The following is a 17,898-nucleotide window of genomic DNA, read 5'->3' on the forward strand; positions in this document are numbered from 1 at the left end:
ACAGCATCTACAGTTGAAGTCGGAAGTTTACATACACCTTAGCCAAATACATTTAAACTCCGTTTTTCACAATTCCTGACATTTAATCCTAGTAAAAGTTCCCTGTCTTAGGTCAGTTAGGATCACCACTTTATTTTAAGAATGTGAAATGTCAGAATAATAGTAGTGGGAATGATTTATTTCAGCTTTTACTTCTTTCATCACATTCCCAGTGGGTTAGAAGTTTACATACACTCAATTAGTATTTGGTAGCATTGCCTTTAAATTGTTTAACTTGGGTCAAATGTTTCGGGTAGCCTTCCACAAGCTTCCCACAATAAGTTGGGTGAATTTTGGCCCATTCCTCCTGACAGAGCTGGTGTAAATGAGTCAGGTTTGTAGGCCTCCTTGCTCGCACACGCTTTTTCAGTTCTGCCCACAAATTTTCTATAGGATTGAGGTCAGGGCTTTGTGATGGCCACTCCAATACCATGACTTTGTTGTCCTTAAGCTAATTTTGCCACAACTTTGGAAGTATGCTTGGGGTCATTGTCCATTTGGAAGACCCATTTGCGACCAAGCTTTAACTTCCTGACTGATGTCTTGAGATGTTGCTTCAATATATCCACATAATTTTCCTGCCTCATGATGCCATCTATTTTGTGAAGTTCACCAGTCCCTCCTGCAGCAAAGCACCCCCACAGCATGATGCTGCCAACCCCGTGCTTCATGGTTGGGATGGTGTTCTTCGGCTTGCAAGCATCTCCCTTTTTCCTCCAAACATAACGATGTTCATTATGGCCAACAGTTCTGTTTTTGTTTCATCAGACCAGAGGCTATTTCTCCAAAAAGTACGATCTTTGTCCCCATGTGCAGTTGCAAACCGTAGTCTGGCTTTTTTAGGGCCGTTTTGGAGCAGTGGCTTCTTCCTTGCTGAGCTTTCAGGTTATGTCGATATAGGACTCGTTTTACTGTGGATATAGATACTTTTGTACCTGTTTCCTCCAGCATCTTCACAAGGTCCTTTGCTGTTGTTCTGGGATTGATTTTCACTTTTCGCATCAAAGTACGTTCATCTCTAGGAGACAGAACGCGTCTCCTTCCTGAGCGGTATGACGGCTGCGTGGTCCCATGGTGTATATACTTGCGTACTATTGTTTGTACAGATGAACGTGGTACCTTCAGGCATTTGGAAATTGCTCCCAAGGATGAACCAGACTTGGAGGTCCAATTTTTTTTCCTGAAGTCTTGGCTGATTTCTTTTTATTTTCCCATCATGTCAAGCAAAGAGGCACTGAGTTTGAAGGTAGGCCTTGAAAAGCATCCACAGGTACATCTCCAATTGACTCAAATGATGTCAATTTCCAAGCTGTTTAAAGGCACAGTCAACTTAGTGTACGTAAACTTCTGACCCACTGGAATTGTGATACAGTGAATTATAAGTGAAATAATCTGTTTGTAAACAATTGTTGGAAAAAAACTCCTTGTGTTATGCACAAAGTAGATGTCCTAACCGACTTGGCAAAACTATAGTTTGTTAACAAGACATTTGTGGAGTGGTTGAAAAACGTGTTTTAATGACTCCAACCTAAGTGTATGTATATTTCCGACTTGAACTGTTTACCTGAGTTATGGTCGACTGGCCTAAAAACTATGCCATAGTGATAACGTAATAAATTATGACATTGTCACTTGGTTATCCAACATGACTGTTTGTTATCAAAGGGCAGGTTGGTTGTGTATTCAAACGTGTAACAAATATCCTTTTCAAAGAGCCGTCCATTGATCAGCGCCAGAAACCTATCAGCCTTAGATGTGGAGCACAATGGAGTAATGAGTAATCAAACGCAGAGAGATTAAAACAGCCAGTCACGGGGCTCCATCACATTAACAGAAAGTTATAATAAGATGAGCTATAAAAGACTGCCTTACTGCTCAAGTGGATGGTGGGTGGTCAGAAAAACCTTTGAACTTCTCCTTTGTCATCTAATCTGAGCGAAGGTGCCAAGGTTTGGATGAAAATCTCCATGGCCTCAATCAAGTAATCAAATTTATTTATAAAGCACTTTTAACATCAGCCGATGTCACAAAGAGCTGTACAGAAACCCAGCCTAAAACCCCAAACACCAAGCAATGCAGATGTAGAAGCACAGTGGCTAGGAAAAACTCCCTAGAAAGGCAGGAACCTAGGAAGAAACCTAGAGAGGAACCAGGCTCTGAGGGGTGGCCAGTCATCTTCTGGCCAGGTAGAGATTATAACAGAACATGGTCAAGATATTCAAATGTGCATAGATGACCAGTAGGGTGAAATAATAATAATCACAGTGGTTGTAGAGGGTGTAATGGCCTGAACACTTTGTTTGGCTGAAACAATGGAGGCCTCAACAGAGTTGGGGACATGAATGTGCATGATTAGCAGACCACTGTTTTCCTATGACCACTAGGCCTACCAAGTGTGAGGGTGGATGGACATGACTTTGAACAATCCGTGTCCATGATCTATAAATACAATTTCAAACCGTGGACCAAAATATATATTTTCAGACATACACAAAAGTATGTGAATTCGGCTATTTCAGCCACACCCGTTGCTGACAGGCGTATAAAATTGAGCACACTTCATAGACAAACATTGGCAGTAGAATGGCCCATACTGAAGAGCTCAGTGACTTTCAACGTGGCACCGTCATTGGATGCCACCTTTCCAATAAGTCAGTTCGTCAAATTTCTGCCCTGCTTGAGCTGCCCCCGCCAACTGTAAGTGCTGTAATTGTGAAGTGGAAACGTCTAGGGGCAACAACAACTCAGCCGCGAAGTGGTAGGCCACACAAGCTCACAGAACAAGACCGCCAAGTGCTGAAGCGCGTAGCGCATAAAAATCGTCTGTCCTCGGTTGCAACACTCACTACAGAGTTCCAAACTGCCTCTGGAAGCAACATCAGCACAAGAACTGTTCGTCGGGAGCTTCATGAAATTCGGTTTCCATGGCAGAGGAGCTGCACACAAGCCTAAGATCACCATGCGCAATGCCAAGCGTCGGCTGGAGTGGTGTAAAGCTCGCTGCCATTGGACTCTGAAGCAGTGGAAACACGTTCTCTGGAGTAAAGAATCCTGCTTCACCAACTGGCAATCTGTTGGACGAATCTGGGTTTGGCGGATGCCAGGAGAAAGTTACCTGCCCAAATGCATAGTGCCAACTGTAAAGTTTGGTGGAGGAGGAATAAAGGTCTGGGGCTGTTTTTCATGGTTCGAACTAGGCCCCTTAGTTCCAGTGAACGGAAATCTTAATGTTACAGCATACAATGGCATTCTAGATGATTCTGTGCTTCCAACTTTGTGGCAACAGTTTGGGGAAGGTCCTTTCCTCTTTCAGCATGACAATGCCCCCGTGCACAAAGCGGGGTCTATACAGAAATGGTTTGTCGAGATCGGTTCGGAAGACCTCAACTGGCCTGCACAGAGCCCTGACCTCAACCCCATCGAACACCTTTGGGATGAGAGCCAGGCCTAATCGCCTAACATCAGTGCCCGACCTCACTAATGCTCTTGTGGTTGAATGGAAGCAAGTCCCCGTTGCAATGTTCCAACATCTAGTGGAAAGCCTTCCCAGAAGAGCGGAGGCTATTATAGCAGCAAACGGAGAACCAACTCCATATTAATGCCAATGATTTTGAAAGGAGATATTCGACAAGTAGGTGTCCACATACTTTTGGTCATGTAGAGTATATTCAACATGTGAGTCATACCACCTCTATCCTGCTCCGATCCCACACTAGAAACGTTGGTGTAACCCAACGCTAACACACAATGTTCCACAGAACGCTAATGAAATATTTACCACATGGACCAGGCCTCTGAAATTTTAATGACGCTTGTGGCATGTGCGGGGAAATGATTGCGATGCGTTAACGTGTGGTATCGCTGTCTGCTTCCAAGACCTGTTTGGATTCATGCTCCAGCAGTGCATTCTCCCGTCCCTACATTAGCCTCTTAGTGAAAGGTTCTGTGGGCAAATAGAATTGGCTGGCCTTATGCAAAACAGCAGGCATTTAGTGGGAATGCTAATGATTAGCACAGGGTTACAGATGATCACAGTTATCATTCCGTTATGAATGTGCTGAAGAGTCAAGGTTAGTTACAGGGACAAGAGTGAATTCATTTGCCCTCATCTCTGCATTACAGCCATATTCCAATCAATGTCATTAGAATCATAATTAGGTTGGGGCTCTTATGAAAAAATGACAACCAGGAGCAGACAGTGTCGCATGCCAATCTTTCCTCTCAGGATAGTTTCTACGTTGTTTTCCCTGAAGATTACGGTAATACGGCTGTGAAGATTACGGTAATAATACAGCTGTGAAGATTAGGGTAATAATACAGCTGTGCGTGGGTGTCAGTTTGGAGGACAGGAAGAGTTTGGAAATGTATGTGACACACGAGGGGAGCGCAGAGGGAAGGGCAGACTATGGGGGCCTCCTCTCCTCTCCAGTGTGAATGGTTAGCAGGAGCAGATGGAGTTCACAAAGCTGCCGTACAGAGACGGACACGGCTGTTCACCTGGGATTACCTCCTCCTGGAATACCAGAAAAACTCCCAACTCTGTCTGACGCCCCTTTCTCCCCCCTCTTTTCTTTCATTGTCTTTCTCTCCAACCCCCCCACTGCCCCTCCCCCGGGCTGACAGCAGCTTGTTGTGAAGTAGGAGTGAATGAGCAGGGGGCGGGATGGGGGCTCCCTACTACCTGGAATGATTAGTGGGGGTGGGATGGCAAGAAAGAGGTATGAAAAAAACTGGGCAGAAAGAAAATGGACTTCTGTGTTGGCAACAGCTTTTTCTAATCCTAGCCCCAGGGCCACACTGTGCAGTCAAGCGGGCTATTACATGGCAACAATTAGGGGTCCGGAGCCTAACACCTGGTCCTCCCCATTCTGGCCCTCCATTAGCAGCTGACTGTACAGTCTCATCGCCAGGTGGTCCTACTTCAATGACATTAGCTAGTCACTCGAGGGTTAATCAGGAGCCCGTCTTAGCCCAGTGTGGCTGCATGGAGCCCATTCAGTAGCCTCAACCTCATCCCCATCCCAGCACAGACTGGGTGTCTTTTTAAGTGGATGTATGGAGACAATGTTGGTTAAAACAAAGATCCTTGTGAGGGTGGCCAGATAATTAACCGATGGACTGAGGCATATTGGATTCCTGGTGTCCATCCTGTTTAGCGGCTCGCAGTGCGTCCATATACAGTGATGGATTATAATGGGCTTTTCATAGACGCACAAAAACAGATGGAGGAGCCGGGAAGTGCTATACATCTCTGCAGACGGCCACAACAAAGTAGGGGGAGGGAAGCAGGATTTTGTCAAAGTCGGCAGATACAAGAACAAGTGGGTGCAGCTATAGCAGCCAGGGCCTTATCTGCCTGCACAAAGGCCTTTCCATCTATATCCCCCTGGCCCGGAGATCTGAGAGTAAATAACACTCATTATAATGACAATACCTATAGATTTGCAGCCCAAACTGCTAGAATTTCATCAACAGTAATTAGTGGCTATACATAACTAATGAAGATGTGGACAGCATACATCTGAAGAGCTCAGGGCCTTTGTTTTCCTGACAAATCCTTTTGGAGGAGTGCAGGTCTGGTAAACCAGGTTTCTGTCAACATTTAAAATGGAAAACATAGAGAGGAACATCTACAACGACCGCAAGTTGTAAGTCTAAGTCTAAAAAGGTTTAGAAAAAAAAATTAAAAAAATTCTGCACTACAAATACATCTATAGCTGATTACCAGAGAATCAAATCAAGCTCTCTCTTTGTCCAATGCAACAACAGTAGCACAGCAAATACATGCAGAGCACCAAATGACAGTGCCAATCACAGGAAGGCCTACTGTACAGGACGTTGCTCTGTGGCCAAATCAATGGCTGGCACTTCACGACCTACACAGACTCTCTGCATTACCACATCAAAGGGCGCTTTCTGGAAGAAGGGGCGGAAAATGCACTATACACACTTTAATGTTTTGTTTTTGTTGGTCTCTATGTGGAAAATTCCATTTAATGCAAAAATGCAAATGCTCAGGACAAGGACATCCTCCACTGGGAAACAATGGAGATAGGCCAGAAGAAGAGCATGCGCTGCCTTTGAACTGTTTAAAGAGGCAACTTATAAATAATCAACTAATTCCTCTTTAAAATAACCAATTAAGGCAGTGACATTAAAGGCAATGGAGCAAATCTTCAGACAGTGGTTCTAGTCTCATTATGATAAAAGAGAATTGAAAAGCTAGCATAATGCCCATTTTAGGACAAAATTTAGCGAGGTCAAAGGTTTCTTGACAAAAGAAGTCCCTAACCCAGAGTCACATCACAGAGACCGAGTGATTCCTGGGGTAATTGATGAGTGACATTTTGCTGACATTTCCCGGTAGCATTGAATATGGGCCGTCTCGAGACGACGACAGAAATATCTGTGGATATCCTTGAATGCGACAGAGAAGAGCGAGCCCTGGTCTTTTCAGGGGACATTCTCAGTGCTTCGGCCGGTGATGACGAGAGACTGAGATATTGAATGGTAATCACTGGAGCATAGATAATGGATGATTGAAGGCTCTCTCCGCGACGCTGGAGGATTTCAATATCAGAGCGGACCTAGAACGGGGATCCTTATCAGGGCAGGCGTCAGACAAAGAAGAGCGGGGCGTGAAATATGGGCTCCAACATAGGCACACGACCACAGCGATTAGCAAGAGGATAAAAAAAATGCTGGCAAACAAAGAAGCCAGCTTTATCTTGACAAAGGCTGTCCAGTGCCTCGTTGAAACAAGAGATAGAGGGGGAGAGAGAAATGGAGAGAAGGACAGAAAGAGGGGTTTTACATATATTCTTTCCTCCATCGTCTACAAGATATCAAGCCTAAGGAGACAGGAGGGTAACAGAGCCCAGTGTTTGAGTGCTCCAGGCCCACTGATTCTGATGAGGAATAATGGACCAAGCAGCAATCCTAGAAAACTCCCCGGACCATTCCAGCGTCAGGGCCTTCCCTATCCATTCACACATCAACATGGACACACAGGATAGGGCCTTCCCTATCCATTCACACATCAACATGGACACACAGGATAGGGCCTTCCCTATCCATTCACACATCAACATGGACACACAGGATAGGGCCTTCCCTATCCATTCACACATCAACATGGACACACAGGATAGGGCCTTCCCTATCCATTCACACATCAACATGGACACACAGGATAGGGCCTTCCCTATCCATTCACACATCAACATGGACACACAGGATAGGGCCTTCCCTATCCATTCACACATCAACATGGACACACAGGATAGGGCCTTCCCTATCCATTCACACATCAACATGGACACACAGGATAGGGCCTTCCCTATCCATTCACACATCAACATGGACACACAGGATGGGGCCTTCCCTATCCATTCACACATCAACATGGACACACAGGATAGGGCCTTCCCTATCCATTCACACATCAACATGGACACACAGGATAGGGCCTTCCCTATCCATTCACACATCAACATGGAGACACACACACACATGGTTTTGCTTTTCTGCCAAGAGCGTAACAAAAGAAAATACAAATCCTATTTATTCCTAGATTCCAAGTGCGGAGGCTTCCCAGGAAAGCTCATTAACCCTCCCTCAAGAACCCCGAGACAAAAGATAGGAAACAAAACCAAACTAATCAATGAAAACGCAGCCATTGTAGGGGAAACAAGAACAAGCATCCATTTGTATAACCTGAGAGGGCTAACAGCTTTCCTTTAATGGCGTTTGGTTGGCTGGCTGGCTTGGGGAGGGGAGGAGAGGAGAGAGTTCATTAAACAGGGCTAGGGGAACAGATGGAATGGCTAGCTAAATGCTAATCACTTAAAGCAGAGAGGTTTTAAACCCTCCGTAGAACCACACACACATCAATCACTACTAAAACATGTCCTCTTCACTGAAATGTACTGTGGTACCGGTACTGAGTCAGTGAAAGGCAGAGAGGACGGCCTTCCATATGCAAGGACTCAAAGTATTGATACACCGTAACGCTGGGGCTTGATAATTCACAGAGTAAATCAGTAGACTACACACACAGAGTAGGACCACCGCTGTCCACAGCTATGACCGCTAACAAAGCCAAACACTTTACATGAATAAAACATCAACACCAATCTTCTCAGAGAAAGACTTTTCAACCAGGGATTCCTTTAACGCATGTTTTTCTCCACAAATCAATAGATAAATTAAGTCCATAACAACAAGACATATGGAAGAATGGCCCGGGGTTTACTCCTGACAAGTTCATAATGATGGTCCCAGTAACGCTACCTGACACCTTCCAACTGGGGCTGGCTGGCTGGCTGGTGGGAGAGTAAGGGGGATCCCACGCAGACCTGGCAACCTCTCTGCCTTTCACTGCACTCTTACAAACAGACAGATGTCAGGCATGAATACATAACAGACGGAGCAGGGAGGGGAGGGGCATGGGTTCAAGTTTAAAGATACCAAATTGACATGAATGGACATTCTTTCAGTAGCATTATACTGTGTTGTAATGTGTACAAACAGGGATGTGAAATATTGAGTGTCTTATCAGGTGGCATATGTATTGGGAAACAACAGTTGGTTTGTGCAGCCACTGTGGACGGTGCATCTTCATGTGTAACTTTTTATTAGCTTTCAACTTCAAAGACCAATTCAATATTAGCTCGATCAACACGATTACGACTTTTTTTTAATAAACAACGCACTACAATCAAATAAAGGCATTATAAATTCTTCCATTTAAGAGGCTATTGACAGTTTAACTTCAGTACAGCCTACCCATAACACAAACTCCAACAAAACATTAGACAAAGAAGTAGCACTTTATTTTTTGGACTAAACCACCCTTACCCCTCGTCCTCTCTGTGTTCCTCTCTGTGTTCCTCTCATGCCCAGGATCAGTGCACAAACCGTGTGTGTATAGCATTTAAGGGCCCTGCACTGTCATCAAGCCCCTCAGCCCCTGCTGTCAACCGTCTGTTTCCACGCCTGCTCTACCTGTGTTTAAGAGTCTGGCCCTGCTCTGCGCTCTGCTCAGCCACCGGCCCGAGGGCTTTCACTGAGGGTGCGTGAGAGACCCCTTTTGTTAGAGGTAGTATTGGGGGGGAGAGGGAAGAGGGAGGGAGGAATATATCTGTTTTTGTAATGCTATGAGTCATTCTGCATTAGCAGTGGGGGAGGGAGGGAAGGAAGGGAGGGGGTGGAGAGGGAAGAGAATACTTTTGCATGTTGTATGAAGCTAGACGCCATATGCCATCCGGCCAGGCTGCCTCCTGAGTCAGGGCTGGGTTTGACAGGCCTGTGCGTGCCCCCCTCTCCCCCCTAGCCCTCCAGGCCCTTCTTAGCCTCAGTGGCAGAGCTGTCTGCTGTTCGGAGACTGAGCGGGTGTGGAGTGGTGGTGTGTGGGTGCTGGGTGGGAGGGACTCAGTGATCTGAACACATCGGACATTGTCATGAGCCCCAGGAACAGCTGGTCAGCTGGAGAGGTGTGGGAGCAGTCGGAGAGCGGAGGAGTGGAGGGAAAGGCAGTGCGCTACACTGATAATGGGATTAGGTTAAAACATTCAGTAAAATGGCATAAAGCCCAACCACAGGCCCCTTTCCATCCAGTCTCCGGCCCCCACCAAACTCAAGCACAGCCTATTGCCTAGGTAACTCCACCCAAGACCTGCTTCACCCAACAACAGTCTCCAACCCAACTCACCTCCCTCAGTTACCCCTACCTACATCCACCCTGCCTAGCACTGCAGGCCCAAAGCCTGCCACAGATTTCTGGGGTCCCATTGGGTCAGAGTGGTCCCCAAGAGCTGGACTGTGACACATACAGTAACAATACCCTAAACTAATAGAAACAGGTTGCTCTTCCACACGACTTCACAACCCCTCTAAATCGAAGACAAAGACAGAGGTGAGTTAGAGCTGTACACATCACTTCTCACTGATAGGCTTATGGAAGAGGGATGTTGGCTAGTTACCCACAGCTCAGCTCACCCCTCTTAATGGGCCAGACCAGTATAGAGCTCACGCTGTGCCAAGCCAAGCACTCCGTTCACAGGGAGATGGCTGCAGACTGGTGAGTGTTATGGCACAACAGCTGGAAAATAAAGGCCTATCAGCAATACTAAATAATACATGTTCAGCTACACTATCATGACAGCTTCCATTCATAACCTCCTTTAATAGACTGAAGCATGCTTTCCTCTTGACTAGGTAAAGAATCTTCTTGTACTAAAAGAAGACATTGTTATCCATGTAGGGACAATGACAAAAGGAAACCAAGCCTTATTCAGAGGAGAGTGAGAATACAACACTCAATACTACTAAAACCCTAATTAAACATGCATGGCCACCGGGGAGTAGAAAAACTACAGAAAGCAGTAGGCCAATATCAACTGCAAGAGTCACACAGATATGTTTTTATGAGCATGCCAAGGCTGAGCTAGAGCTGGTAGAGCAGTAGGCTATATGAGGCTGGGCCTATATCACTGGTCTCTGTTAGGTGGGTAGCAGTCCTAGCTTCCACTGGGCTCTGTTAGGTGGGTAGCAGTCCTAGCTTCTACTGGGCTCTGTTAGGTGGGTAGCAGTCCTAGCTTCCACTGGGCTGCGTTAGGTGGGTAGCAGTCCTAGCTTCTACTGGGCTCCGTTAGGTGGGTAGCAGTCCTAGCTTCTACTGGGCTGCGTTAGGTGGGTAGCAGTCCTAGCTTCCACTGGGCTGCGTTAGGTGGGTAGCAGTCCTAGCTTCCACTGGGCTCCGTTAGGTGGGTAGCAGTCCTAGCTTCCACTGGGCTGCGTTAGGTGGGTAGCAGTCCTAGCTTCCACTGGGCTGCGTTAGGTGGGTAGCAGTCCTAGCTTCTACTGGGCTCCGTTAGGTGGGTATGTCCTAGCTTCCACTGGGCTGCGTTAGGTGGGTAGCAGTCCTTGCTTCCACTGGGCTGCGTTAGGTGGGTAGCAGTCCTAGCTTCTACTGGGCTGCGTTAGGTGGGTAGCAGTCCTAGCTTCTACTGGGCTGCGTTAGGTGGGTAGCAGTCCTAGCTTCTACTGGGCTGCGTTAGGTGGGTAGCAGTCCTAGCTTCTACTGGGCTGCGTTAGGTGGGTAGCAGTCCTAGCTTCTACTGGGCTGCGTTAGGTGGGTAGCAGTCCTAGCTTCTACTGGGCTGCGTTAGGTGGGTAGCAGTCCTAGCTTCCACTGGGCTCCGTTAGGTGGGTAGCAGTCCTAGCTTCTACTGGGCTCCGTTAGGTGGGTAGCAGTCCTAGCTTCTACTGGGCTCCGTTAGGTGGGTATCAGTCCTAGCTTCTACTGGGCTCCGTTAGGTGGGTATCAGACCTAGCTTCCACTGGGCTGCGTTAGGTGGGTATCAGTCCTAGCTTCCACTGGGCTGCGTTAGGTGGGTATCCGTCCTAGCTTCCACTGGGCTGCGTTAGGTGGGTAGCAGTCCTAGCTTCCACTGGGCTCTGTTAGGTGGGTAACAGTCCTAGCTTCCACTGGGCTGCGTTAGGTGGGTAGCAGTCCTAGCTTCCACTGGGCTGCGTTAGGTGGGTAGCAGTCCTAGCTTCCACTGGGCTCCGTTAGGTGGGTATCAGTCCTAGCTTCCTCTGGGCTCCGTTAGGTGGGTATCAGTCATAGCTTCCTCTGGGCTCCGTTAGGTGGGTATCAGTCCTAGCTTCCACTGGGCTCCGTTAGGTGGGTAGCAGTCCTAGCTTCCTCTGGGCTCCGTTAGGTGGGTATGAGTCCTAGCTTCCACTGGGCTCTGTTAGGTGGGTATCAGTCCTAGCTTCCACTGGGCTCTGTGTGGTTCACTAAGAAGATGAAACATGCCTCTCCCCCTGCTACTACACTGCATGTTCCCCACAATGCCACCTCAAAGAGATGGCGCTGTGGATAGCAGCCGTTTTTCCCGGTAATTTTGTATGTTTTTGTGCGCTGATCTAAAAAAAAAATTGCGTACAGTACATAATGTTTCTGTCATCATATCCTATGACCATAAAGAGCTTCTGGACATGAGAACAGCGATTTGGATGAAGATTTCTACTTCAACGAGTCGGAGGCACAGGACATACTGCTCACCCTGGACCAGGCCCTAATGGACCAGAATCCAAAAAGGCAGCATAAGAGAGGGCGACGTGCAGGCACCCTGACGAAACTACGTCGGCGAGTACATAAACCGCCACCCCCTTTGTTCTTTTGGCGATTGTACAATCACTGGAGAATAAACTGTACAACCTCCGCTCGAGACTATCCAATCATTGGGACTATCATCCTTTCACTCCCTCCTCTCTACCTTCCCTTCCTATGTATCCGCTGTTAAAGCCACATTCTATCACTTTGAATTTCAAGCTTCTGCCTCTAACCCTAGGAAACTTTTTTCCAACTTCTCCTCCCTCCTTAATCCTCCACCCCCTCCGCGGACAACTTTGTCAACCACTTTGAAAAAAAGGTTGATGACATCCGCTACTCATTCACTCAGCATTTAGAGACTTGTCTCACTCACACAGAACTACCCTACGCCTTGACCTCTTTCTCCCCTCTCTCTCCAGATGACATCCTGCGACTAGTGAGGTCTGGCCACAATACAACTTGCCTGCTCGAAACCATCCCCTCCTCCAGACGATCTCTGGAGACCTTCTCCAATTCCTCATCAACTCATCCCTGGCCACTGGCTGCGTCCCCTCTGAGTTCAAAATGGCCCGAGTTGCTCCCCTCCTCAAGACACCAACACTCGACTCATCTGACGTCAAAAACTATAGACCGGTATGCCTTCTTTCTTTTCTTTCCAAAACACTTGAGCGTGCTCTCTCTGATAAACTTTCTCGTTATCTCTCTCAGAACGATGTTCTTGACCCTAACCAGTCAGGCTTCAAGACGGGTCACTCAGAGACTGCTCTTCTCTGTGTAACGGAGGCTCTCCGCATTGCCAAAGCTGACTCGCTCTCCTCTGTTCTCATCCTACTAGATCGATCCACTGCCGTTGACACCGTGAACCATCAGATCATCCTGTCCACCGTCTCAGGGCTGGGCGTTACAGGCTATGCACACTCTTGGATTGCATCCTACCTGGCAGGCCGCTCTTAAAAGGTGACGTGGAGAGGATCTGTGTCTGCACCACATACTCTCACTATTGGTGTCCCCCAGGGGTCGTTTCTAGGCCCTCTACTCTTCTTGCTATACACCAAGTCACTCGGCTCCGTCACATCCTCACACGTGGTCTCTCATATTATTGCTATGCGGATGACACTCAACTACTTTTCTCCTTCCCCCCCTTCTGACACCCAGGTGGTGACACGCATCTCTGCGTGCCTGGAAGATATTCAACTTGAATGTCGGCCCACCACCTCAAGCTCAACCTCGACAAGACGGAACTGCTCTTCCTCCTGGGGAAGGCCTGCCCGCTCAAAGACCTCTCCATCACGGTTGACAACTCCACAGTGTAGAGTGTAGCCCTGCCTGGAACCCTGGACAACACCCTGTCATTCACTGCAAACATCAAAGCAGTGGCCCGCTCCTGCAGGTTCATGCTCTACAACATCCATAGATTGAGCATGAGGTCCTAATCCAGGCACTTGTCCTCTCCCGTCTGGACTACTGCAACTCGCTGTTGGCTGGGCTCCCCATTTGTGCCATCGAACCCCTGCAACTTATCCAGAATGTAGCAGCCTGCCTGGTGTTCAACCTTCCCAAGTTCTCTCATGTCACCCTGCTCCTCCACACTCCACTGGCTTCCAGTCAAAGCTCGCATCCACTACAAGACCATGGTTCTTACCTACGGAGCAGTAAGAGGGACTGCCCCTCCCTACCTTCAGGCTATGCTTAAACCCTACACCCCAAACCAAGCACTCCGTTCTGCCACCTCAGGTCTCTAGGCCCTCCCACCCCTAAGGGAGGGCAGCTCCTGATCAGCCCAGTCCAAACTCTTCTCTGTCCTGGCACCCCAATGGTGAAACCCATATTTTTAGCTTTGCTTTTCCTTGGGGAGCTTTTTGTTGTTCAGTTTGTGTCATTTGTTTTTTATCTTATGTTTGCTGTGTAGTAAATATTTCAGCTTTTATTTTCCATGTTTTTTATTCATTTTTGGCTGTAAAGCACATTGCGTTGCATTCCATGTCTGAAATGTGCTGTATAAATAAAGCTTGATTTGATTTGTTAGACTGTTCTCTGCTACTGCACGGCAAGCAGTACCTGTGCACCAAGTCTGGAACCAACAGGACCCTGAACAGCTTCTACTCCCAAGCCATAAGACTGCTGAATAGTTAGTTAAATAGTTAACCAAACACCCGGACTATCTGCATTGCCCCTTTTATTTTTTTGAACTTGTCCCATATGCTGCTGCTACTGTTTATGATCCGTCACTTTATTCCTAGTTACATGTACATATCTACCTCAATTTCCTCATACCCCTGCACATAGATTCAGTACTGGTACCCCGTGTATATAGCCAAGTTATCATTACTCACTGTGTATTTATTATTACTTTTATTATTATGTGTTAACTTTTCTATTATTTCTCTATTTTCCTTTTCTCTGCATTGTTGGGAAGTAAGCATTTCACTGTTAGTCCAGTTAGCATTTCACTGTTAGTCCAGTTAGCATTTCACTGTTAGTCCAGTAAGCATTTCACTGTTAGTCCAGTAAGCATTTCACTGTTAGTCTACTCCTGTTGTTTACGAAGCATGTGACATAACATTTGATTTGATTTTGATTTGAAAAGACCGGCTCACATGACTGGCCATGGGCCATAGATTATGGCTATTGATCGCTGCCTGGAGATGGATCGCTCAGTGTGTCTGTCTGTCTGTCTGTCTGTCTGTCTGTCTGTCTGTCTGTCTGTCTGTCTGTCTGTCTGTCTGTCTGTCTGTCTGTCTGTCTGTCTGTCTGTCTGTCTGTCTGTCTGTCTGTCTGTCTGTCTGTCTGTCTGTCTGTCTGTCTGTCTGTCTGTCTGTCTGTCTGTCTGTCTGTCTGTCTGTCTGTCTGTCTGTCTGTCTGTCTGTCTTAGGGGAGGGGAGTAAGGGTAGCGCGCAAAAGCTATTGATTCTGTCCGGCAGGGAGGCTGCGTTTCAGAATGAAGGTTAGCTCTACTTCGTCTCACCTATTAAAGGCTCCTGCCACCTATACACACACACTAGGAGTGACGGCACATCAAAGCCTAGTGCCTGTTCCTGAGAGAGAACAACACTTAGTGACTGTTGGATAAAGCCTCCAGTCAGAAACCCAACAGGCTACGTGCCAGCAGAGGAAGTCCACTCAGAGACACTTCTACTATAGCCACATCACTTCCACATGGTTGGAAATAAATTACACATCGGATGTCAGGGAAGTTCATCAAGTTCTCTCTTATTAATGTATGATTGATATATGGAGTGCTACTAGGATAGTGGGAGCTTTCCCATCTGATTATTCTCCTCCCTCATGTAATGTCCTCACCACCCACAATGCATCTCTACTGACAGTGGAGTAGACAGCCAGCCAGCCAGCTCGCTACTCAGGGATCATACAGGGTGACTATTAGGACTCATACAGCCAAGGCAGCTGCCTCTTCCAACAAGGCCCTATCAATAATAGATTACATTATGTATGATTTCTGACGGCCTTGTAATATGTCTGTGGGGGCAGGACTGTCTTTCACATTCAATATCGCTGAGGGCTCTGAAATAATATTACTGTGTTGTCACTGAATAGAGCAGAATGCTGTACAGAGCTTGAGGAGAATGACACACATAAATCCACTTTTACAGACATCATTCAAATATGTCCATTGGTCAGTGTTTTGTATCACGCAGACAAACACACACTTCTCCGTTTGCCATGGTGCACAGTCCGAAAGGAAACAGCGGACTGTAGCGGAAAGGAGGATTTGCTGTGTGTGTTCTCAGGTGATGTGGCTGGTGGTCATTTTTCAATACAAAATCCAATTAGCCGTAGTGATGGTGCAGCAGAGCGCCTGGCTGCTGGAGACCTCTCCAGTTCTGTGGTGGAGGGAGCGGGAGAGAGGACACCACAGAGGAGAGCCCCACAGCGCCAGGCCAGCCTTTATTTGGATGCACAGGGGTGATGTGGCTTCTCATTGAAGAAATATGAAATGAATTACCTTGAAGAGTGGCCTGGCTACAAACAGCAGACTGAGGAGCGCCGGGGCATTGTGAGGGGGAAACGCTGGATAGGGATTTAATCTCTGCTACACAAACAGACAGGTCACTGTTCTGACTTGTACAAAAAACATTTACAACAGCAGACACTTCTGTGACATAATCAGAGGAAGGAATGGGTCTATGGCTCAAGTCTAGATAAATCATTTAGTTCAGGTATTACTGCTCTTTGTTGAGGTAATAAATCTCAAATAGCATTCTAAATTGTATAATTTCAAACATTGTTCAGAAAATAGATAACTTAATTTGCTGGTAGGATTAAAAAAATACAAATATCTTTACAACATAGTTTGTGTGTTTGTGTTTGTGTGTGCTCCCTGCCTTGATAAAACAGACTCATCGCCCCCACGACGATTCCTTTGTTTAAACATAATCCTTTTCTCTTCACCAAGTCTTCAGCCAGGAGGCCCAGACACACACAGAAACCAGTTGGCACTACCAGCATCCATTGGCTGGGAGGATCCATTTGTCAGCTCATCCTCCAGACCTGCAGTATGTGGGGCCTCAGCCTGGCCGGTTGCTTCACACTGCCAACGTGTCAGCCTAGCCAGCCCAGCGCTTATCTCGTCTCATAGATACGGCCGTCGTGTTGCACTCCACCTGCTAAGGAATGCCAGGTACGCCTGGTTTTTTCCAGTGCTGGCTCCCCTCCCCTGGGCTTCCTGTGCAAGCAGGCAGGCCTGTGGCAGCTCAAACCATCTCCCCCTGGAGTAATTCACTTGGCGTCTGGTAACCGACATCTGTCACTCTGCTGTCCCACTGATGACCCCAGGGACCCTGAGAGGGGCTGATATGAGGCTCGCTGAGAGGTGGGTGTGATGGGGGGGACACCCGTGTGCATGCACATACACGCAAGCACAGAAATTCTACAAATATCAAACACACAGTATGTATTGCCACACCGGTAGCCCCCAAAACAGTGCATGTTTTCACCTTAAAAACAACACTGTCATTACTGCCCACTCCCCTTGCCCCCTTTTCTTACACACCGCAAACCAATGAGTTTTGCACAACTTGGATCCAACCTCAAAAGCTGGAACTTGGGTGTTTCCATAGTGACCGGCAGAGAGATACTGTGGTGATGGTGAGGCTAGTCTGTATACCCTGTTGCTGTCCGGTGAGGAGCAGAGCAGCAAGGCTTTATGGGAGATTAGACCCCCTCCCCCCCGAAGCCCGCTCCAAAAAACAACGTCCCTCCCCTCTCTGTCCTCCCCTCATTCACATGCAAATTAATCTCCATCACTGATTACGCTCGTCTTAAACCAACTGACATGTACAGCTGGAGTCAGGCCCTTAACGACAGGCAGGCTGTTATAGGGACGGAGGGGAGGGGTTAATGACAGTCATGTCTCTGCTGCTGTCATCTAAACTCAGTAGATGATACATGACGACAGACAGGTCACACATAAGATCACCACTACAGACCTAGACAGCCACATGCATCTGCACATGTTACTGCGGGCTGTGCAACACACCTCGACCCGGTGCGCAGCTAATCGCTGTATGCAAATCAGCCAGCGCATCAAGATCAGTGTCAGCGCTCAACCATGCAGATCAGCCAACACGATCCACATGTGAAATAGCCCGGGCAAACCACTGGCAGTGCTAATGCCGTTATCAAAACAATCGACCCGTTTATAATTTAAATTCTTTCATATGAGCATTGTGAAGAAGATTGTGAGGAATAACAGAAATACAAATAAACGTATATAC

General features: G+C 47.2%; 1 protein-coding gene across 4 annotated transcripts in view; it reads right to left on the bottom strand.

Annotated features, from left to right (window-relative positions):
* LOC115172737 (ral GTPase-activating protein subunit alpha-2) overlaps nt 1–17,898 on the bottom strand; it is a 200,117-nt gene that overhangs the window by 29,087 nt on the left and 153,132 nt on the right. The window lies entirely within an intron of this gene.

This window comes from Salmo trutta, chromosome 33 (assembly GCF_901001165.1).
Source record: "Salmo trutta chromosome 33, fSalTru1.1, whole genome shotgun sequence".
Lineage (NCBI taxonomy): Eukaryota > Metazoa > Chordata > Actinopteri > Salmoniformes > Salmonidae > Salmo > Salmo trutta.